Below are 21,322 nucleotides of genomic sequence, written 5' to 3' on the forward strand. Positions count from 1 at the left end.
CAGGCCGGCCACCTTCACCCCACGTTAATCGCTTCTGGCGTCCAATTTACTCATCGAATATGGCACTCCTGCCATCAGGGGTTGTGTCAAGGCCCAATTGGGTGAATTGGGGCCAAGGATTTACGGAAGGAACAGTAAAAAGCTAAAGAGACAGTTGACAGTGTTCACCCATGAGGCAGCTGGCAGAGCCTCATGGTGTAACAGGTGGGTCGAGTATCCTGTCTAGTGGCAATGGACAATTCGTATTGGGCAGTGTAAGTGAGTGTGATATTACAGGCCCATGTTGGACTTTGCATTCCGCCAGGCTGCGTCAGTGTGGGGACGCCGCCGGCCATTGTCACCCCAGTGTAGAGCAAGGCAGGCTCTGGTTTGATGGGGTTGTTAGTGATTCCCCATCCGCGTGTGTACTCCTGGGGGCGGCAGCTTGCCAGCCTGAGGCACCCATGTGCGCGTCCACCCGCGCTACCCACCTGGGCCAGCTGCTTGGGGGGGCCACCCACCCAGGCCACCTGCGCAGCCAAACCCCACCCCCACCCCGTGCACCAGCTCAGCCGGGTGGGGTGCTATGACGTCATGCGCTACCCGTGGCCACCCCCAGGCCACCCAGCCGCTCGGCTCAGCCCGGCTCGGCCCGAGCGCCGGCCACTACCACCCCCCCGCCCCTCTCAGCTCGGGAGGGGCGCTGTGGGCCACGAGGTGGCCACATGCCTTGGCCACTTTCCCGGGACAGCCTAGGGCCACATCTTGTCGACGCATGAGGAGCAAGCAAGCTAAGTGTTGACAGCTAGTGTGGTAGTGACCTGGGAAATGAAAAAAAAATAAGGGAAAGAGGGCAGTAGAAATGAGTACTATTATAAGAACAAAGGTAACTGCAGAAGGCCTATTGGCCCATACGAGTTATCATTGTATGTATCATATCAGTTATCATTGTATACAGTGTGATGGGTACCGGTGGAAATTCACGGTAAGAGTTGTCTCAGAGCCTCGCCAGGCTAGAGAAGCAGCTGAGTGACAGCTGTCAGTAGGGTCCAGGTGATTGATAGGGCGGTACCTGGAGATAGATATTATACACGGGACCACACTGTAGTATCATAATGTATTTTTATTTATTTATTTATTTATTTTATTTAGGTAAGGTAAGGTACATACATACATAAAGAGATTTTACAAAGTTTGTTGGCTTTATAGATAGAGCTAGTACATACAATGCCTAAAGCCACTATTACGCAAAGCGTTTCGGGCAGGAAAAACATTAATGACTAAAGCTTAAAACTAATGGGTAAAAAGAATAAAATGTGTTGAGAACAAATAAAAATAGAGGTAAAAGAGGGGTATATATATAGTAGACTGACTAGAGTATGTAACCGGTCAGTGTAGAGATTTACCATATAAGTGATCCAGCCTGTCGATTCTATATAATCGTTCAGACTGGATTAATGCCATAGAGTATCGTAAATTATAATCATTAGAGGTAGGCAGGCCCGGTTGCAGTGATGTTGGTGGGGGGCCCTGCAGTCTGTGTAGTTAGTTACATTTACTTGATGATATAATTTTCATTGGTTATGTGAATGCCATTTCTATGTGTTCATTTGCATGTTTATGTACTGTGTTGTGTGGTAAGTCAGTAGATGTGATTGCTGACTGATTGCCTAATGATGTCATTAGCATGTGGGGTATGCTGACGGCATCATTATGTTGCAGGTTTGTGCAGTATTGTTATCAGTTTATACGATATTATTGCCCCAGGAACGGTGTTGAGGGTTTAAGGGACCTCTAGGATTATTCAGGGGAATTCACAGTACTTAATGAGAGCAGGCAATTGATGGGTTAATTGCCTTGCTGAGGTAAGTGTGTGTTCACAGTAGTCCTTAATTGCAACGGGTGCAAGAAAAAGAGGGGGGCAGTAATATTAGTATACTCTTGTGTGTTGCACAACCGTGTGTCATTATTGTGTGGGCACAGTAATTAGCGAGTTGCAGTAGCCGCAACCATATGTGGGCAGTGCTTTTATGATGTTGCATGCCATTGTAGTGTGACCTATGTAATGCTGGGGTTACTTTGTTACTTTAAGTTGTGTTGAGGACTTAAGGATTCAGTGAGTTAATTAAGTAAGGGGTAATTAACTGGATAAGGGGTGCACACTTAGTATTGTGGAGTGAGTGAGGGCTGTTATGAGAGAAAACAGTGTTGAGCTTGAGTGAGATACGTCTCGGGAGCAATTAATTGTCCGTGTGACAACTAATTGACCACTCTAGCTAATTATGTAATTAGCCTTCTCATCATGAATTCACGTAGTGGGAGAGGATCTGTCAGAGTCTGTCAGTATTTGTGTTAACGTAATTTGCTCGAGACTAATTACCTTTCTGGGGTATAGCAATTAGTGGCTCAGGTTAATTAGTGGAGTAATTAACATCTGAGAGCTCCGATGACTCGGAAAAGCGAGGTCATGGAGCTAGCATAAATCGTTGTATTAATCATATCCTGTCTGAGGACAGTGGATTAGTGGCACATCTTGTTAATTAGGGTAATTAACTCCTTTCCCGTGAATTCACAGTGTTTGATGAGACCTGCTTAGGCAGTGCGGAGTGAGACGTATTTATGGATGATTAATTATCGGTCCTGGTGACAATTAATAGCTCAGCAGTAATTTGTGCCCTAATTAGGGTAATTAACACTCACTAGTAATTTTTTTGACACAGACTGTTGAGAAGCTACCAAGTTAGGGTAGGCTTAGTTAACGTAACTCAATGGGGATGTAATTAGTGGTCCGTTTGACCTTAATTGAGAATTACTCACTAAATACTTGCTAGGAGTCAAGTGTGATGTAATATAAGTTTGAGTTATTGTTAACAAGAGAGAGACAAGTGTTAAAGATTAACGTAGAGTATCATCATGTTGTTGTCTAGTGTAAGACAATTGTTTGTGATTACCGTAGTACTTTGTTGCTGACTGCTGCGATCAGTCAATTAACGTAATTAATCACGTAAGGCAATTTATTTTGGTTGTCGTCTGGTGACGAGAGTAGAGTCATCTAGGGATCTGTGGAGCTGTGTCCCAGAATCCCGCCTTGCCTGTCTTTGTTACTGTTTACAACAGTGCAACTTCTTGTAGGGAGTTGCAAAGAGTGTTCACGCTGGGTTGTGATAGGGGGAGTCACTGTTGGACTACCCGCCTAGTTACGTGGGTCTCTCCTGGGGAGCAGGAGGACCCCGAAGCTTGTGATTATAGTAGCTGTCAGGGAAACCGAGACACTATTGATTGCATGCTTGTGTCTTCAGTGGATATCCTTCATTTGTTCAGTTAGTTCATGTTGTCAGCCCGAAGTGTCAGCAAGATGGAGCCTGCTGTCACTTCTCGAGGGGCTGTTGAATAGCTGTGTTGCAAATGCCACTTGATGTACAATAACGTAACCATTCGCTGTGGTGTAACTTAGTCTGTGATATTTTTCTTTGATTTGCAATATTGCGTCATCAGTGGGCACACCTGTGTTCAGGTTAGTTCAGTATGCAGCCTCACAGCAAGGGTTGCTATTTAGCTGTTTGTTATCGTGCCACTGGATGGACATTAACGTAACGTAAACTCGGTAATGTAGTAGTTAGTCTCTTGTTATTAATAAATTGTTGTGTTATAGAAAACGGTCTTTGATGTCAACCCTTCAACCACATTATTCCACCATATTTCTGCATATTATTAAATGTTGATGTGACCTTGATAAGGCGGCTGTTCTTGGGAATTCGAATTCCAATTCATAGCGTCACATCAAATATAAATATTTGATTGTGAGAACCCGTCGGTTACCCTTTATTAGTTTTAACGTCCTGTTTAACTAGGAGGAACCAGCGGCCTATTGTGGACAGGTTTTCACTCCTGGTGGTGGAGGCCTGGCGGTTTGCTCCCGCTTTTCCTTTTTTTATTGGACTCATGCTTAACTGCCGTGAGCAGACTTTAAACTTGTAGTCCACCTCCTAAGGGAGGTAGGCGTAGAAAAAAATCTAACAACATTTCCATACGCGTATCCAAGCTTATATTCCCCAATAATCTTTGGCAGGTGGACACCTTACAAGCAGAACTTATTGCGGAAGGAGGAAAGAATCGAGGCAATTACAGAAGCACCGCTGTCCCCCGAGCTCAAAGCGGCAGCTAAGAGCCTTCGTGAGAACAAAGAGATAGTCGTCAGAAGAGGTGAAAAGTTGCCAATATACGTCATTCTTAAAAAAGACGAATATCTGGCGAAAATAAACCTCATTCTCTCTGACCAAACTAAATTCCAAAGGGTAACGAAGGACACTACAGCCGAATTGAAGGCAAAGGTCAACAAATTGATCGAAACTGTGAACGCCAAGAAATCTGGACTCCACCTGCCAAAGATTATTGGGGAATATAAGCCTGGATACGCGTATGGAAATGTCAAGACACATAAGCCTGGAAACCCACTTCGGCCAATCATTAGCCAGATACCCACACCCACGTACAGACTGGCAAAGCGACTCAACAGCTTGCTGACTCCTTGTGTCCCTTGCGCCTTCAGTCTGAAGTCTCCAAAGGAATTTGTTGACTTACTGCGGGGAACACGGGCCACAGGGATAAGAGCCTCGTTGGACGTAGAATCACTGTTCACAAACGTACCTGTGGATGAAACAATCGGGATGATAGCGGACAGAGTGCATCGTGATCCGGCCTGTACTCCTCTTGACATACCAGAAAACATTCTAAGGAAACTACTCCAAGCTTGTACTAAAGAGGCACCCTTCTTGAGCCCGGATGGGCACATGTATAAGCAAGTAGATGGGGTCGCCATGGGTTCTCCCCTAGGTGTCCTGTTTGCGAACTTCTACATGGGTACCATCGAGCAAAAAGTCTTAGTCGACATGAACTTGAAACCGGCCATATACTGCAGGTATGTTGACGACATTTTTACACAGGTACCTGATGTCAGACATCTGCAGGAGCTGAAGGAGGCATATTTGAGCGGAATTCTGTGTTGCGTTTCACTTACGAGATGGAGAAGGATGGGAAGCTGCCCTTTCTAGATGTAACAGTGATGGAAAGGAGTGGAGGTTTCCACACTGCAGTCTACACTAAGGAAACAGACATAGGAATGTGCCTCAATGCCAACAGTGACTGCCCAGACAGGTACAAGAGGAGTGTCGTTAATGCTTATGTCGACCATGCTCTCAGCCACAACTCAGGATGGAAGCAAGTCGATGAAGAACTCTGTAGGGTAAGGCAGGTCCTAGTCAACAACGGCTTCTCCAATGGTTTCGTTGAAGACATCATAAGAAGGAAGGTGAAACGCCATGCAACCTCTGAAGAGACAACTAACACAACACCTGTACCCCCTATTAGACTATTTTACAGGAACTTCTTTTCCACAGCTCATAAAACGGAGGAAAGGGTCCTGAAATATATTGTCAATAGAAACGTTATCCCTACAGACAAAAATCAGAAGATACAATTGACGATCTACTATAAAACCAAGAAAACGGCCAATCTACTCATGAGAAACTCTCCAGACACAAAGCAGAACGCTTTAAAAAAGACCAATGTCGTCTATGCCTTCAAATGCCCACTTGGGGACTGTAAGCCTCAAAGAATTCAGTATATAGGCAAGACAACAACATCTCTTTCCAGGCGATTAACGATGCATAAGCAACAGGGCTCCATTAAGGAACATATAATCTCTTCCCACAACCAGACCATCACCAGAGAAGTCTTAACAAAAAATACAGTAATCATCAATAGATACAGCGATAGCAGGCGGCTTGATATCTGCGAGGCACTACACATTAAGAAGTCGACACCAGCAATCAACAGCCAATTAATGCACAACTATATTCTACCCACTTCAAAACTCCACACCAATATAGAAGCATCAAGAAATATGGGCCAATAGGCCCTTTGCAGTTGCTTCCATTCTTCCCTTTAACTTACAAAATATTTTACCCATTGTTTCGTGTTCTGTCTTGTGTTGAAAGTTTGTTTTCACCTCATCCAAAACTGTTGTAACATATCACCTCACCCAAATGCAGGTATAAAATCGAAGCTGTTTGAACTCTGTTCAGTTATAGGTGTGTGTGTGTAAACTAAAGTCTTTGAAAATGTAAAAGAACACTGTTTTTCCCAAAAACGGTGGGTTTTCTGAGTGGAAGAGAACGTATGTCTGGAAGCTGACTTTAACTGCCCCAAGCTGCGCGCGCATTGACCCGAGGTTATATAAACCGGGACGGAGACGGCGTGGCCCCTCATTCATCCTAATTAGCTATTTGATTCATTGAAAATAATTGCTTATCATTATACTATTTATTATTATTATTTATATAATAATAATTAATTTATTTATTAATTTATTATTTATTAATTTATTATTTATTAATTTATATATTAATTTATTATATATTAATTTATTATATATTAATTTATTATTTACCATTATAAAATAAACAAGTCCCCAATCTGAGCACGTTTTCTTCCAACCTCAGAAAATAAGTTTTACGAAACACGTTCAAGTGTCGCGTACGTCAGACTAGAAATAAAAATGAATTTTGGAGAATTGATTTTTCAGTTACCATCAACAGTTTAGTTTAGTTCATTTATTATGCACCCCATACCCATCTTGTGGGCGGTAGTGGAAAGGGTTACAGAGGCACATAATGGGCTCAGGGACTGAACCCCACAATTCATTTAGCTGAACCCCACAATTCAAGTTACAATCTTGATGAGCTAGTTACAAAATTCAATATAAGTCGTCACATCAACAATGGGTTCAAGATCGACCTCAAGTACAGGTTCTAAATTAAACAACTGACGTATGTGGAGAGCTAGTGTCAAAATTGATATGTTTGTCCTGCACACTGCCCCCCATCCAGTGGGCAGCGGTGGATAGGTTACAATCACTTAGTTACTACCTACAGTTAGCAAACTGGGGATATTTGGCTAAAATTTCTGGTAGCAGATCATTTTGAATGAAATATTGACACATCGCTGGAACATTGGTTATAGAATTGTCTCTAAATTCACGTATCTTTTCGCACATAGTGACGGAGGGTGTGCGAATAATTTTGTTGACACAGTTTACATTTGGTCAGGTCTACATCAGCAGATAATGAAATTCCCAGAGATCCTTGTAACCGAGTCTAAGCCGAGCAGTAGTAACATCTAGAAGTCTGCTGATTTTATTGGATGATCCATAGATGTGTGGCTCCTCTTGCATGATAGTATGATGATAGATGGAATTACTGGTGTCAATTTCACTTTGCCTCAGATCTACAAGATCTTGTTGAAGTTCTCGGTGTACTGCTGCTCTCAGATTGCTCATTGACAATCCAAGGTTATACTCAACGGCTCCTTTAAAGGCAGATTCTTTGGCTAACTTATCAGCTCTATCATGCATTCGGAGGCACCATCAACAGTGAAAAGAAATATAAGAAACATAGAGAAAATTCGTGTTAGAATTATATATATATATATATATATATATATATATATATATATATATATATATATATATATATATATATATATATATATATAAATATATATATATATATATATATATATATATATATATATATATATATAAATATATATATATATATATATATATATATATATATATATATATATATATATATATATATATATATATATATAAATATATATATATATATATATATATATATATATATATATATATATATATATATATATATATATATATATATATATAAAACCGAAAACTCACACCCCAGAAGTGATTGGAACCCATACTGCCAGGAGCACTATGCATCTGGCGTACAGGACACCCTAACCACTTGACCATCACGGCCAGACAAAAGATGATGGTAGCTGAGGCTATTTCCCTATCATCCCGCCGGTACTCTGATGGTAATCTTGGGCATAGTATTTTATCAAATCACCTCATTCTTTGGGGCATACGTGAGGAACACAAATGCGTGGTGCCTTCCCTTCCCTTCCAGATCGACTCCCTTCCTCCCTCCTTCCCTTCCCTTCCTGATTGACTCCCTCCCTCATTCCCTTAGGGAGGGAATTATGGACAGTTGAACTGTGACCTGTAAACAGTGTGTGTATGGGATGTGATTATAGATCCACTGCAATAGATCCACTGCTATTAAACATTGTTTTGTGCGCGATGGTAAAATAATAGCTAGGAAGACTGACTCTGGAAAAACTTATGTCATAACCACTGAAGCACACCTCACTTCTTTCCTGGATGACTGTGGGATATCAGCTGAATAACCAGAACATAATTTGTAGTCTCACATACAACTAAAGTGTACTTAAGCTCTGCCTTTCCTTTCCAAAGGTGTTTATTTTTATTTTTATTTTTATTTTTTATTTTTTTTTTGTTGTTGTTTGTCATCTTTGCCTGTTTTATACTCTTAATTATTTGTTCTTAGTTAATCCCCTTGTCACTAAACCTAGGGCTTTTTATTACCCTGTTAATTAACCATTACTAAGCTAATTATCTTCAAGATCATTTTTTTTATGATTATCATTTTTCTTATTATTTTTTATTTTACATTTATATTGTCAGTCTCTACTGATTTTTTGTTTTTTTATTTTATGTAACTTCTGTGTCCTCCCTGGCTATCTATTGGATCTTTATTTTACTTCTAAATTGTTACTATTTTATTGTATTTGCTTTTATTCTTGTGTTTTGCTTTATCGTGTATCTTGTATCGTGATCCCTCTGCATCCCTATGCACACTGATATTGATCCTGATCAAAATCTTCTGTCTCATATCTACACCAACCAGCACATTGATCATCATTATTGCAAGTATTTCACAGCACACCAGGCTAAAAACAAACTTCAAAATAGCACCTGTCTATCAGTTTATAACCAAAATGTTACATCACTTGGTAAACATTTTGACGATTTAAATGCATTACTCACAGCAATAGGTACTAACCTATCGTTCATTATTTTAACAGAAACTTGGCTAAATGAAGACTATACCCAACTCTACAACTTAGATGGTTATAAAGCCATTCATAACTGTAGGCCTAATAAAAAAGGTGGTGGCACAGCTATATATTACCGAGATACATTTATCTGCAACAGTGTTATTAGTGACAGAGATGACTACTGTGAATATACTTTTGCTCAGTTTACAATTAAATCCCTTAAATCTTCTTTGACTATTGGAGCCATCTATAGATTTCCCAATACTAACATAGCTTCTTTCTCAGACAACCTAAGGAATCTTATTATAAACAACAATCTCAACAAAAACCACTTCATTCTGGGAGGAGATTTTAATATTGACCTGGGTCAACAAAATTGCTCTCAAGTTGACTATTTCCTTAACAGCATGAACTCCTGTATGCTAATCCCCACAATCACCAAACCTACCCGAGTCACTCAAACATCAGCCACTACCTTGGACCACATATGGACAAACATAACAGCTCCCCTTGTATCTGGTATAATCTACGACAGAACAACTGACCACTATCCTACCTTTCTCATAGCGAACATGGACATAACACCACCAAAAAGCAAGAAACTTTCATTTAGGCTACACAGTGAATCAGCTTTAGACAATCTTACAGAGGCACTTTACAATATTAACTGGGATTCTGAATTCAATAATACCCATGATATAAATTCATTAGCTAACCTCTTCATTTCCAAAACTCTAAGCTTCTACAACATTCATTGTCCCCTTCTTACCAAGCAAGTAACTGACAAAAGATTAAACAATCCATGGCTCACAAGTGGCATTCTCAACTCAATCAACAAGAAACATGAATATGAAAAGAAAGTTAGGATTGGCCTAGTTTCAAAGGAAGTAGCTAAAAGGTACTCATCAATGCTTACCAGTATCATAAGAAAGGCAAAACTTGCATATTACGTGAATAGATTCAATGAAGCAAAAGGCAACATGAAAAGCACTTGGGAAAACTATCTCTAGTATCCTTGGAACTAAACAACACTCACATAACCAAATAAAACTCTACAAGGATGGGGGTATACCGTCAACTGACTTAGAAATGGCAAATGAATTTAATAGTTTCTTTTCATCGGTTGGTGCTAATCTTGCCAGTAAAATCCCACAGACTCAGACACATATTAACACATATCTCTCAGGCAGCTATCCAAACTCTCTTCTCCTTTCACCAATCAGCCCGGCAGATGTTGTGTCCATCATACATTCTCTAAAAACCAAGGCAGGGAACACCAGTGAAATTCCGTCCATTGTGTACAAGAGAGCCTCCCATGCCCTTGCCCCACCCATAGCACTACTGTTCAACAAATCTATAGAGTATCACACCTTCCCTGATATCCTCAAAAAAGCCAGAGTAACGCCAGTCCATAAAGGAGGCAATCCGGCGGACATAAACAATTATAGACCAATATCAAATCTACCCATTCTATCAAAAATATTTGAAAAAATGATTTACAAACAGCTCTATTCCTACCTCGTAAAATTCGACATACTCAGCCCCTGCCAGTTTGGCTTCCGGTCCCAAAAGAGCACCAATGATGCAATCATTAGTCTCCTTGACATTATCTACTCAGCCCTTGACAAAAATGAGTTTCCGATTGGACTCTTCATTGACCTAAGAAAAGCCTTTGATACTGTTAATCACAACTACCTCTTACTTAAACTCCAGCATTATGGAATCCGAGGCCTTGCCCTTGACTACATCCGATCCTATCTTAGTGACAGACACCAATATGTAACCATCAATGATACAACTTCTTCCACTCTACCAATTACCGTTGGAGTGACGCAGGGCAGCATCTTAGGACCTCTTCTATTTCTTATATATATAAACGATCTGCCTGATGTCTCTAATATTCTCAAACCTATATTGTTTGCTGACGATACTAACCTTATCTACTCAAACCTCAACCCACATACACTAAATAATGTTGTGAATAATGAATTAAAAAAAGTCCACTTATGGATGTCAACGAACAAACTAACATTAAACATCCAAAAGACTTACTACATCTTATTTGGAAGCAAATCATCAAATGCAATTCAGCTACAGATAGACAACATTAACATCAGTAATAAAAATGATGGCAAGTTTCTTGGCCTATTCCTAGACAAGAGACTCAACTTCAGCACCCACATTCAACACATAACTAAGAAAGTCTCTAAGACAGTTGGTATACTCTCCAAAATCAGATATTATGTTCCTAACTCTGCTCTCCTCTCACTATATTATGCACTAATCTACCCCTATCTTAATTATGGTATCTGTGCATGGGGGTCTACCACTGCAAACCACCTTAAGCCCATCATCACACAGCAAAAATCTGCTATCAGAATAATATCAAATTCTGCTTTCAGACAACACTCAGCTCCCTTGTTTAAATCTCTAAACTTGCTAAATATTAACTCCCTCCACACATTCTTTTGTGTCAACTACATTTACAAAACCCTGTTCTTAAATGCAAACCATGCTCTGAAACTCTCCCTGGACAGATGTAATAGGACCCATTATCACCACACTAGAAATAAATATCTCTTTGATATCCCCAGGGTCAAACTTAATCTGTGTAAACACTCTATGCAAATTAAGGGACCTAGTCTATGGAACTCACTCCCTAGTGAATTGAAAAACTGTAAAACTTTTGCCTTATTTAAAAGCAAAACCAAAAAGTACCTAACTTCATCTATTTAGTTTCCTACACTGAGCTTTAAATTTGCTCTGTACCTAGTGTTACCCAATCTCCTAATTTTTATGTAATATCAAACAACCTTATCATTGTGTTCATTGCTGTCTTCTTTTATGTGCTAGCCATATGCTGTATTGTGACTACCAATTTTTGTTATACCTGTACTACCATTCAAGCTGTCATTGCAATCAATCTTATATTCTTTCTGCTGTATTGTGCCTACCAATTTGTTGTCAATTACCATTTTAAGCTGTCATTGCAATCAATCATAGCTACCTATGTGCTTTAATATACTGTACCTATAATTTTCTCTCATCTTCTTTTTTTTTTCATTCCATGTAATCTGTTATCATTTTTTTGTCTATAAATTTTGCAAGTATTTACCACCTTAAAATTTTCTTAGATTAAGGACCTGCCCGAAACGCTGCGCGTGCTAGTGGCTTTACAAGACTGTAATTACCATATTTGTATCCTCACATTCCTTATGTACATTCTTGTATATGCATAAATAAAATAAAATAAAATAAAAATGTGGGGCGGGTGGGGGGAGGTGTGTCTGTGGTGGGGGGAGGGACGGGCTCACTCAGATAACCCTACACTCGTCACCGGTAGCCAGAATTGTTTCTTAAATTCTGGAGATACAGTACATGATCATATATATATTTCTGGTTACAGATTTTGTTTAGCAATATTATTAGGAGAATAAAAAGTTATAAAAAATATTTGTTTCATGGATGCTTTATTGTATTATGTAGATGGAAATTCTCCAGGCTGGCAATCTACTGCCACCTACAAAAGGATCTCTTGGGGAGGGAGTGAGGGGAAAGTGAATGTGGGCAGGACAGAGGAAGTGAACAGCAGTGAGGGGTGACTCCCTCCCTTCTTGGTGGGAAGGGAGGAAGTGGTGTGGTGGTGTATAACGAGTGTTAGGCCATTGATCCGGCCAAACACCCAATTTTCCGGCTCCTATGGACATTTTGACCTGATAGATAACTTTATCCGGTCATGATTTTGGCCGTATAAGGGCATTTTCCGGATATTCTTATCACTGATAATCGAGTGTCTACAGTACCTGGTTGATACCTGGTTGATTGGGTTCTGGGAGTTCTTCTACTCCCCAAGCCCGGCCCGAGGCCAGGCTCGACTTGTGAGAGTTTGGTCCACCAGGCTGTTGCTTGGAGCGGCCCGCAGGCCCACATACCCACCACAGCCCGGTTGGTCCGGCACTCCTTGGACGAATAAATCTAGTTTCCTCTTGAAAATGTCCACGGTTGTTCCGGCAATATTTCTTATGCTTGCTGGGAGGACGTTGAACAACCGCGGACCTCTGATGTTTATACAGTGTTCTCTGATTGTGCCTATGGCACCTCTGCTCTTCATTGGTTCTGTTATAAATATATGTGTGGGGCTTCTATGGGGTACTGGTACTATTAAGGGGTAAGGGTAGTTAGAAGACAAGAGTATCAAATATAGGAGAGCTAAAAGGCCCGGCCCCCAAAATAAACTATCCACAGTAGTAATAACTTGCTACTAGACCATATATGTTAGTCTAAGGGTTGATCAATGCACTCCCACACTGGAAGAAGGGATACTCTGTAATTCATGTACTTATTTATTAACCCCTTAACAACCCCCCATATACACTCACACCAATAACAATAATAATAATAACTTTACCACACTATCTTACGTTAAAAGCCTTGGTCCACTTAGGCAGGATACAAGGTTTACACTAATAACAAGCTAGGGTAAAGTACTACTGGATAAGCACTGAAGCTGGATGCAGCTTAGGGTAGGGAAACCACGTGGGACCCTAATACAAAACACAACACTTAGGGGTACCCAAAACACTGGCAAATACTACCCCCAGGTCTCACCAATCGTTACTACCAGAGTAGGTACACTTAATAATGCCCCGTACTTAACTTAAGGATACAGGAACTTCAGGTAAGGGAAATAAGTAAGAGGAGAAGGGAGAAGAGTAGGGGTGCAGCCACAGAGTAGGTCTCGTCCGCACGAACACCAGCCAGAGAAGAGAGAGCTCCTAGCGACCAGCTGGCCTCCCTCATGTCGTGGTGCCGGAAGGAGCCTAATTGATCGTGCAGCTAAGCACATTAAAGATCTTCCCCTATGCAACGTATTGTTACTTTATGAATGATTAGAAAGTATTAGTAAGCAAAGTTGGTGCCTATGTTATTATTTAATAATCAACCCCCAGCTCAGTCTTTAAATGCTCTTTGAGAAACAATAATAGTCTTACGTCTGGCAGGGAAGATACAAACAATTGCCGTTCGAGTTGCACTCAACTGTACTACTAGAAAGTTTAATAGCTCAATTTTGACCTCTGGTTTCCACTGGAGAACCCAGGGTCGTAACACTCCTCCCCCTTCAGAGAAAAAAAAATGTGACTACTAGAATAGTAGTCATATTTTTTTGTAAGAGTATACAGAATAAAAAGTCGGTCGAAAACGGTCGGTCGAACCTTGGACTAGCAAGCACTGGGGCGGAAGCTAAGATCAATTTCAATTTTTTAAATGCCTCTGCACAGTCTGATGACCACTTAAATTTAACGGCTTTCCGCAACAAGTCTGTGAGAGGAGTGGCAACACTGGAAAAGTTCTGACAAAAACGTCGATAGTACGCACACTTACCGATAAATCTTTGAACGTCCTTTTTAGACTTTAGTACTGGATACTCCAGAATGGCACTGATTTTATCTTGCCGAGGTAACACTTTTCCTTGGCCCACTTCATAACCGAGGTACGTCACTGTGCCTTGGCCAAAATGGCATTTTTTAGCATTTAAGGTAAGATTTGCCCTTTTCAAGATGGCAAACAACTGGCGTAACCTAGCTATGTGGTCAGCCCAATTACTGTCAAACAGCACGATATCATCTAAATACGCCCGACAATTTGGCACCTTAGCGAGTAGAGAGTTCATGAGTCTCTGGAACGTGGCAGGAGCATTACGCAAGCCGAACGGTAACACTTGATACTCAAAAACACCCTCGGGTGTCACGAACGCGGTTAGCTGTTTAGCACGTTCAGTGCGTGGGATTTGATAATACCCCCTCGAGAGGTCGAATTTCGAAACGTACTTGGAATTTCCCAACTCGTCGATGCAGTCCTCGAGGAGGGGCAGCGGATAGGCATCCACAATGGTCACCTTGTTGAGCTGCCGATAGTCGGTGCATAATCGCCAGGAGTTGAAGGCGATAGGGTTGAAGGCCGATAGGGTTGAAGGCCGATAGGGTTGAAGGCGAATGGGAGTGTAGTCCGTCAACTCGACATCATGGCAAATAGCATCAGTCTGGGTCGGGACCTCCCCGAACAGACTGGAGAATTCATCAACCAACGACTGCACCTCTTCACGTTGGGCCATCTGCAAATGGGACAGTCCTTCCTCCACAGCATTCACAGAACTAGAATTGTTGAAAATGAGATTAGTTGGGTCCCCAGAACAATCATCCCCTCTCTCACTGGAAATGGAAACATTGGTTAGTGCAATGGGCCTGGGGCCCTGGAACTTCTTCATCCGATTTACATGTATGAGCATTACCTGGTTACGTTTGTCAGAGTGCCTCACTTTGTACGTGAGGTCCCCAGTCTTTTCTGTCACAATGTAGGGGCCTTCATACTTGTGGGACATAGTGTTCCCTAGTCGAGGCTTTAATACCAGGACAGGGTCGCCAGGCTGAAATACCCGTAACTTAGATTTAGCATCGTTACGTTCTTTCATCTTTTCTTGGGCCTTGCCAAGATACTTTAATGCAGCCGCCTTGCAGTCCTTGAGTCTTTTGTGGTGTTGCGCAAAGAAAGCCGAACCTTCGGTTAACGTTACGTTCCCTAACAGATTCTCCTGTAACATTTGCAAGGGTCCACGAACTTTATGGCTAAAGACTAACTCAAAAGGAGAACAGCCCAGTGAACTTTGTAATCCCTCTCTAGCCGCAAACAAAACATACGGTAAATTCTCATCCCAGAAGGTGTGGGAACTCTCGCACGATGTCTTCAACATCTGCTTCAGAGTTAGATGGAAACGTTCAATTACCCCCTGACTCTGTGGATGGTATGGGCTGGAAACCTTATGAGTTATTCCATGTTCCTTACAAAATTGCTCGAAAACATCAGACTTAAAATTAGTACCATTGTCAGTTTGCACGACCCGAGGCAGTCCAAAAGTGGAAAAAAATTGCAACATACGAGCAACAACAGTTTTTGCTCGGATGTTCCTTACAGCAAAAGCCTCTGGGTAATGAGTAGTGATACACATCATCGTGATTAGGTAAATATTACCAGACTTAGTTCTAGGTAATGGTCCAACACAGTCCATTACCACATGAGAAAATGGTTCCTCTGGCACGACAATAGGCCTTAGAGGAGCTTTAGGTGGAGTCTGGTTTGGTTTCCCAACCAGTTGACAAACAATACACGCATTACAAAATTTTGCCACATCGCTTTTCAGCTTGGGCCAGAAAAAATACTTTAAAATTTTGTGATACGTAGTATTAATACCTTGATGTCCCCCCATAGGATCATCATGAGCAGCTGCCAAAACTCTTTCTCTATAGCAGGTCGGCAACATAACCTGGTGGACTACCTCCCACTCATTTGACAAGGGAGCACTCTGTGGTCTCCATTTTCTCATCAAAATCCGATCATTGTAGTAGTACCCAGTTGCTGCGTCTACAATTTCCTCCATAGAGATAGCTGTCTCATGACAATCTGCAAGAGTGGGGTCAGCTTTCTGTAACTCACTCAAGGAGGCATCTAGGCCTTGGTCAGATGCCATTGGCCGAGGCTCAACAGTGTTCTCCTCCACCTCCCCACTACTCTCGGTAGATGGCGGTGGCAGGCTCTCCACAATGTCCTCGGCCACGTCATCGAGTCGGGCCATGAATGTGTCCGCGAGGTCCACTTGGTTTTCACCACTCGGAAAGCTCCTCGTGACCTCGGGATTTACCACCTTGGCAAGCACAGGGCTGCCCTTACATTTAAGTCCCATAGACCTGGTCACCGCGCACGCAGGGTACACAACATTATCCTCTGCGGCGGGTGGATCCAGGCAAACCTTAGGGGTAGGCAACATAATAGGCAGTCTGGAGTCCCCTACCTTATCCCCTGCTAAATCATTACCAACTATTACATCAACATTAGGAAAAGGTAGGTATGAAGTGACTCCGACTGTACAAACACCCTTGTGGAAATCAGATTCCAGGGTAACCTTATGGAGGGGTACTGCTCGAGTATCACTAGTGACACCCTCGACCAGTACCACCTCTCCAGTGTCGAGAGTGTTGGCACCTTGCAACGCACTCTCTAAAATTAAAGTCTGGATGGCACCGGTGTCTCTGAAGATCACCACGTCCTTCCAGGAAGAACCCTCAGACAAAAGTAGTCTCCCTTTCGATAAGAATGGGGTAAGCAAGTCCAACCACTGTGGGTTGGAGGTCTTACTCCCCAACCCTTCTGAAAGCCTCAAGCCCTGTGTCACAACTAGAGCATTGGGTCTTTTTTTCGGGTACAGTTGCCAACAACGGCTAATATTGTGGTTTGAACGATTACAGTGACCACAAAAACGTCGGGGAGAAGAGACATTACTAACAGAATTACCCTTCGGTTCACCCTTAGGCGCCGTGGGGCTAGACACTTTAACAGGGTTAGTTATGTCTGAAACAGAAGGTGCATTAGGTAAAGGGTTAGAATGAGCTGGTCTGGACTGGCTGTGGGTATAAGTTTGGCTACTCTGTGGGGTATAATTATTTTTATTGGGCCTTTTGCCCGCCAATTGGTAGTTTTCTGCCAACTTGGCCAAATCCCCTATTTTAGAATTTACCTCTACCCTTCCTCTAATGTAATGTGATACGTTCTCTGGCATAATATCTATAAAATGCTCCATTAAAACTAAGTTCCTGAGAGCCTCGTATGTTTCGGCTTTCGCCGAGCGAATCCATCTACCAAATAATCGAATTTGATCATTCACAAATTCAGTGAGCGGTTGGTTGTGAGTAGGCCTAAGGTTACGATAAACTTGGCGGTGAGCTTCAGGAGTAATTTCATATGCCCGCAAAATACATTCCCTGACTTTATCATATTCGAAACACTCGTCGTCAGGCATGTTTATAAAAATATCTTGTGCTTTACCCCTAAGTCTTCCCTGTAGGATTTTCACCCACTCTTCCTTTGGCCAGTTCATGGACATGGCCAATCTCTGAAAATGGTTGAAAAACCTTTCAGGGTCTGACTCGGAAAATTCAGGCAAATTATGCTTTTTCTCATAATGCCTGGGGTTTGAATCCCCGGCAGGTGGAGGTCCAGTGGCATTCGCTCTAATTCTAGCCTCCTCAGCTTTGAGTCTTTGCTCCTCTAATTTTATTTTTGCTAACTCTAAAGCTAATTCTCTCTCCCTATGAGTTGCACTTTCTGCTTGGCTAGGCTGGCATAAAGGTGTATCACTTGCCAATAGTTCTTCATCAATACAATGTTGTAATATTTCATTCACCAAAGTCCACTTTTTATCTGCGACATTTAATTCTAGGTCAAATTCCTTGCCTAACAATACTAAATTAGACTTGGTAAGTATCTTTATCTCTACTGCTGAAGGCTCCCTTGCCAGTCTTTGCATTTCAGAAGACATCACTAATAATTTTAGCTCCCAGCCAAAGAAAAAATTAAAAAATAAAAATTGGAAAAAAACAAAAATTTGCTCGGCCCCTAACACAAGGCCACACTAACCTTAATCGTGAAGGGATCCAGCTGGGTGTCCAGTCAGTGCAAGAATGTCCTTTGCTAGATGAGCTGGACCCTAGGCTAGCACACAACCGTTCTGCGGAAAACAAAAAATTATAATTTTGGCACTCAAGAATCTAATTTTTTACACTAATAATGTTCGTCCCGGACTGGCCAACCACTTGTTATAAATATATGTGTGGGGCTTCTATGGGGTACTGGTGCTATTAAGGGGTAAGGGTAGTTAGAAGACAAGAGTATCAAATATGGGAGAGCTAAAAGGCCCGGCCCCCAAAATAAACTATCCACAGTAGTAATAACTTGCTACTAGACCATATATGTTAGTCTAAGGGTTGATCAATGCACTCCCACACTGGAAGAAGGGATACTCTGTAATTCATGTACTTATTTATTAACCCCTTAACAACTCCCCATATACACTCACACCAATAACAATAATAATAATAACTTTACCACACTATCTTACGTTAAAAGCCTTGGTCCACTTAGGCAGGATACAAGGTTTACACTAATAACAAGCTAGGGTAAAGTACTACTGGATAAGCACTGAAGCTGGATGCAGCTTAGGGTAGGGAAACCACGTGGGACCCTAATACAAAACACAACACTTAGGGGTACCCAAAACACTGGCAAATACTACCCCCAGGTCTCACCAATCGTTACTACCAGAGTAGGTACACTTAATAATGCCCCGTACTTAACTTAAGGATACAGGAACTTCAGGTAAGGGAAATAAGTAAGAGAAGAAGGGAGAAGAGTAGGGGTGCAGCCACAGAGTAGGTCTCATCCGCACGAACACCAGCCAGAGAAGAGAGAGCTCCTAGCGACCAGCTGGCCTCCCTCATGTCGTGGTGCCGGAAGGAGCCTAATTGATCGTGCAGCTAAGCACATTAAAGATCTTCCCCTATGCAACGTATTGTTACTTTATGAATGATTAGAAAGTATTAGTAAGCAAAGTTGGTGCCTATGTTATTATTTAATAATCAACCCCCAGCTCAGTCTTTAAATGCTCTTTGAGAAACAATAATAGTCTTACGTCTGGCAGGGAAGATACAAACAATTGCCGTTCGAGTTGCACTCAACTGTACTACTAGAAAGTTTAATAGCTCAATTTTGACCTCTGGTTTCCACTGGAGAACCCAGGGTCGTAACAGGTTCTATTCTACATTTTCTTCCATGTCGTTCACTCCAGTACGTTGTTATTTTACTGTGTAGATTTGGTACTTGGCCCTCCAGTATCTTCCAGGTGTATATTATTTGATATCTCTCTCGTCTTCTTTCTAGTGAGTACATTTGGAGGGCTTTGAGACGATCCCAATAATTTAGGTGCTTTATTGCATCTATGCGTGCCGTATATGTTCTCTGTATTACCTCTATTTCAGCAATCTCTCCTGCTCTGAAGGGGGAAGTGAGTACTGAGCAGTACTCAAGACGGGACAACACAAGTGACTTGAAGAGTACAACCATTGTGATGGGATCCCTGGATTTGAAAGTTCTCGTAATCCATCCTATCATTTTTCTGGCTGTCGCAATATTTGCTTGGTTATGCTCCTTAAACGTTAGGTCGTCAGACATTATTATTCCCAAATCCTTTACATGCTGTTTTCCTACTATGGGTACATTTGATTGTGTTTTGTACTCTGTATTATGTTTAAGGTCCTCATTTTTACCGTACCTGAGTACCTGGAATTTATCACTGTTAAACATCATGTTATTTTCTGATGCCCAGTCGAAAACTTTATTAGTATCAGCTTGAAGTTTTTCAATGTCCTCAGCCGAGGTAATTTTCATACTGATTTTTGTGTCATCTGCAAAGGATGATACGAAGCTGTGACTTGTATTTTTGTCTATATCTGATATGAGACAGTAGTTCTACAGTAGTTCACTGTAGACACTGTTCACTGTAACGTTGTGCACCAGCACGCAACACTGCTCCATTTCCCTACACTACACTACACTTATACACGAAATGGGGGAGTTATACACGGGGATTGCACTACTTAACCAATTCTATCAAACGTAATTGACAAGAAGTTGGATCCTGCTGTGGATGCCAATTATGTTAAAGCCACTAGGGACCAGTAACTGGGTTCTTGTTGTTATATGGCCTCTTTTTCTATATCCAACCCAAAGTCAGTAGTAAGCTTTCAAGAACTGGCTGAGTCAAACAGTAGTGCAATGCATAAATAAGGGGGGAGAATAAGCCATACACAATTCCCTTCACTCATATATTCACCTTCACCACTATATATTAATATATTATATTACACTATTACTATACATATGTACAAAGTGCCTATTTCACAGAGGCCACATAACATTTACAGTATTCATGAATTCTGGTGAATCCATTTCCCAGGTATGCATCGTACACACCTATTGGCAAACACCGATGAGTTCACCTTCCATATGGGCCAGTCCACACACACTGTATCTTCATACACGATGTGCCAATACCCCACTTCCACTCTCCGGGTACACACACTGGCAGAGGGTTCAACAACACGCTGATGGGGGTCTCAAGCAAACATATACATGGGTTGCTAACACCCATTTGTTATATAACTGGCCGACCCCTCACAGTGTTCAAGAGAGAACTGGATAAGCACCTCCAAAGGATATATGATCAACCAGGCTGTGACTCATACGTCAGGCTGCGAGCAGCCGCGTCCAACAGCCTGGTTGATCAGTCTGGCAACCATGAGGCCTGGTCGACGACCGGGCCGCGGGGACGCTAAGCCCCGGAAGCACCTCAAGGTAACCTCAAGGTAAGGTAACCACCCTGGCAGAAGTTTCTAGCGTCTTGCTAGCAGCACTTCACGACAAACGCACCACTGTCATCGTGTAACTCTTCCTGGCCATGCTCTTCCTACATTGCATGTTCTTGCAAACAATGCAGGCACATTTATCCTTG

The sequence above is a fragment of the Procambarus clarkii genome, chromosome 32, assembly GCF_040958095.1.
Source record: "Procambarus clarkii isolate CNS0578487 chromosome 32, FALCON_Pclarkii_2.0, whole genome shotgun sequence".
Taxonomy (NCBI): domain Eukaryota; kingdom Metazoa; phylum Arthropoda; class Malacostraca; order Decapoda; family Cambaridae; genus Procambarus; species Procambarus clarkii.